Here is a 3,765-nt window from a genome sequence, read left to right on the forward strand (position 1 = left end):
CAGCTTCATTTCTCAATTTCCTATTTAAAGTGCGAGAATCTGGCTCCTTGAACCCTGAGCATGGGCCCGTGGTAGTCCATTGCAGTGCTGGTATTGGACAATCTGGCACTTTTTCCTTAGTAGACACCTGTCCACCTGTCTTATTTTGATGGAAAAAGGAAATGATATTAACATTAAACAAGTGTTACCGAATATGAGAAAGTATCGGATGGGACTTATTCAGACACCAGATCAACTGAGATTCTCATATATGGCTATAATAGAAGGAGCCAAGTATATAAAGGGAGATTCAAATATACAGAAACAATGGAAAGAACTTTCTAAAGAAGATTTATCTCCTGCTTTTGATCATTCATCAATCAAAATAATGACTGAAAAATACAATGGGAACAAATTAGGCTTAGAAGAAGGAAAATTTGTGAGTGGCCGGTGTACAGGATTGCCCTCTAAAATGCAGGATACAGTAGAGGAAAAGAGTGAGAGTATTCTCCGGAAACGTATCCGAGAAGACAGAAAAGCTAACACAGCTCAGAAGGTTCAACAGATGAGACAGAGGCTAAATGAGACTGAACGAAAAAGAAAAAGGTGGTTATATTGGCAACCTATTCTCATTAAGACTGCATTTGTGTCAGTCCTTTTGGTTGTCGCCTGTTTTGGCTGGACATGGTTTTTTCAGCAGAGTGTCCTATAAGGAATTAATTTTGCCCAGCAGACTTCTCTACAAATAGCTGACAATGGTACATTAATCACTTAGATTTGTCTGTTAGCAACAAACTCCTCATATCCCACAAATGGTGTGGTAGACTAGATAGCATCTAGATAAGTACTGTTCACAATCCCAGCATCTCAGGTCAAGTTTCTCTGAATTCCAAACTGTAAACAGCTATATAAAATAAAGACATTAATGTTTGTTGAAACTGGTACATCTTGCAGCTGTATTCATACAAGTTAAATGTGGCATTTCATTCTGCCAGATTGCCAATCCTTTATAACAAGGATTTAGTTTTGGAGACTATCTGAATCTTAACATGCACTTGATAGAAGCAATAAATATTGTGGTTTTATCTATGTTATTAATGGAAAGAAATTTACCTTTAAATGGTGTGTATGATGTATTATATTCTTAATCATTTCAGGATTAATATATTTGATAGCTACCTAGTTTTATTTTACTTTTGTAGTTAATTTTATTTTAAAGTCCAGCTTGAGAGCTCTAAATTGTACATTGATTTAATTGTATTGATAAGTTTTCCATTTCCTAAAGAGAAGTTTGATACAAACAATTTGAAATCCAAATAAGTAGTTTTTACTATATTTTTGCATTTCTTTATGTTTAGAGTTTACCCAATTTTACAAAATGAAACAGTTTTCATTTTTAAGAAATTATTATTTTTATTATTCATTCATTGTTAAACATTTTCTTTCTCCCTCTCTTCACTGCCCCCCTCCTCTTTGTAATGCATCTCCTAGTTCAGTTTAAAAATTGCCTTGAAGGAAAACTATATTTACCTGGATAGTCAGTTCACAGTTGGTCAAGACTTTGCAAAGAAATTGGGTTCTGTAAAAGTGATTGCTTAGTACTGTTTATTTTCATGAGATTTCAATGTAATTACTCTTAATTTATAGTCAAAGTAAATTATGATGTAGGAAATAAAAATAAGCATTTTATGATTCATGGTTTCCGTTTACTAAAGTTTTGAAGTAAAGTATTTTTCAAGTTCTTTCTACTTCAATAAATAGTATGACATTGTGCAAACCTTAAAAAAAAACACTTATTGCAGAAGACTAAAGACTAAAAATCTTCAATTCAGACTACATCTCAAAAATCCTCACCTCTAGGCCAATATGTAGCATTATGATAGATGGAGAAAAGTATTTAAATTGTCAATTATTTCATCATGTGTGGGTCCACCTTTGCTGCCAGCAATCAAGAAATAAAAAAACGTGTAACACTGGAAAACTCTGCTGTCAAGGATATCTCTAAGTGCTAAAGAACAATGATGTCAGCTTAAAGACTAAAGTACTGCTTCGAATCCACCAGACAATCTCCTCCTGTACCAGTCAGATCTGATTTGATGATACAATGCACACACACACACAAAAATTTTAAAAAAAGACTAGAGTACACCTGATTCCGGTCATGATCTTTTCAGTTACTTATTACGCATCTGAAAGTTGGACAATAAGAATCACAGAAGAAGAATCAATGCCTTTGAATTGGGATATTAAGAAGAGTACTGAATATCTCATGGATATTCATATATATTCAAGTATATTCAAATTCTGGAGAAAGGGCAACCAGGGTGCTTCATAGAGGCAAGGATGAAACTTTGTCTGACATACTTTGGGCATGTTTTTAAGAAAGGTAAATCTTTGGGAAAAGACATTATTTTTGGAAAGATGAAGGATGAGTGAAAGAGAGAAAGATCCTAAGTAAGATAGATAGACATGGTGACTATGTCAATAGGCTAGAGTATATTAGAGACAATGAGGATGGTACAGGATAAGGCAAGCTTCAAATCCATAGTTAATAGGGTCGCCGTAAGTCATAGTTGACTCAGTGGAAGCTAGAAACAACATTTTCTTTCACTTCATTCCTTATCTTCTTAATATTATATCGTAAGGTGTGCCTGATCCAGGCCATAGTCTGTGCAATGACTTGCTATGTATCACAAAGCTGGACAATGACTAGGGATGACAGAAGAAGAATTGATGCCTTTGAACTGTGATGCTGGAGTAGTGACTATATCATGGACTAAACAGGTTCATCCTAAAGAGAGTGAAATCAGGCTGCTCCTTGGAGGCAAGGATTCTGAAGCTTCGTCTGACATACTTTGGACATGTTGCAAGGTGGGACAAGTCCTTGGAGAGGGACATCATACTTGGGAGAGTAAAGGAACAGCACCAGAAAGGAAGACCCTCAATGAGGTGAATTGATTCAGTGACTGGGATTAGAGATTGATTCCGTGACTGGGGTAATGGAGGTAGATGTGTCAGAGAGAATAAGATTGACACAGGATAGAGCAGAGTTTAGGGCTGTTGTTCACAGGATTGTTATGAGTCACAGCAACTCTACAGAATATAACAACAATAATGCATTGTATTTATTGTCTATCTCTTCCAGTTAAAATTTAAGCTCCACAAAAACACAAATTTTACTTTTTTTCCTTAGTATCCTAGTTGTAATGGATTCATTAAGGCCTACATGATAGGCTAGCAATAGCATTGATAGATAATTAGATCTTTGTTTTATTAAGTTATTTTATCAATAATTAAAGAAGTAGAGAGGAGCCAGACCATAAAAGAAGAAGAGAGACTCTAAGTGACTAGACTTTTAAAAAAGCAGCAGTTGGTAATTCTAAGAACAGACCTAAAAGATAAACTGCTGTGTATTGCATGGGACACAAAGATTGCCATTTTAAAGGCAGACTAAATTAACAGTCTACCACAACAAAAACCCAACAATACTCTGAAAAAAATGAAATCCAGAGTCACTGCAAAAAATTGTTAACTATACAAAGTTTTCAACTATAAATTAATAGACATGCAAATAAAGCAACATGCCCATACTCAGAAAATAAGCTGTTATAGAACCAAGCCTCAAAGTTCATCTGAAACTTTATGCTTTAATAGGAATATTCAGATTTCACTAGCTTAGAATTTCTTCAGAAAATTTATTTTATTTTCTAAGTAGGCATCTCTTTTTTGCATTATTTATGAAAGCATGTGTTCGAAAGTAATAGCCTTTTATTAATAGTAAATTCA

General features: G+C 34.4%; 1 pseudogene; it reads left to right on the forward strand.

Moving 5' to 3' along the window:
• The window catches only part of LOC102876573, a 4,043-nt pseudogene extending 3,352 nt beyond the window's left edge, over window positions 1-691 (forward strand).
• Window positions 692-3,765: the final 3,074 nt, after the last annotated feature.

Source organism: Elephantulus edwardii, unplaced genomic scaffold (assembly GCF_000299155.1).
Source record: "Elephantulus edwardii isolate Elephantulus edwardi_28Jun2011 unplaced genomic scaffold, EleEdw1.0 scaffold00042, whole genome shotgun sequence".
NCBI lineage: Eukaryota > Metazoa > Chordata > Mammalia > Macroscelidea > Macroscelididae > Elephantulus > Elephantulus edwardii.